Genomic DNA, 245 nt, shown 5'->3' with positions numbered 1-245 from the left:
TATGATATATATCAAATATATGCAAAATTGTGCACTTAATACTGGTTAGAGATCAACCAGAAGTATGGGGAGCAACTGGGAGCAACTCGGACTAGACTAAGTTACTGGAATTAAGACTTATTCTATGCATCTGCTCTCCCACAATATGGCGCTAAGAAGGGAGAAACAGCTTCTACACAGCTGCCTCCAGTTCAACCAATAAACTGTAGGACCTGCTCCTGATTGGAGGAGAGCAGCGTACTCGG

Source organism: Oryctolagus cuniculus, chromosome 1 (assembly GCF_051225735.1).
Source record: "Oryctolagus cuniculus isolate XC-2025 breed Fujian yellow rabbit chromosome 1, ASM5122573v1, whole genome shotgun sequence".
Lineage (NCBI taxonomy): Eukaryota > Metazoa > Chordata > Mammalia > Lagomorpha > Leporidae > Oryctolagus > Oryctolagus cuniculus.
Note: the sequence above shows the minus strand (reverse complement) of the source record.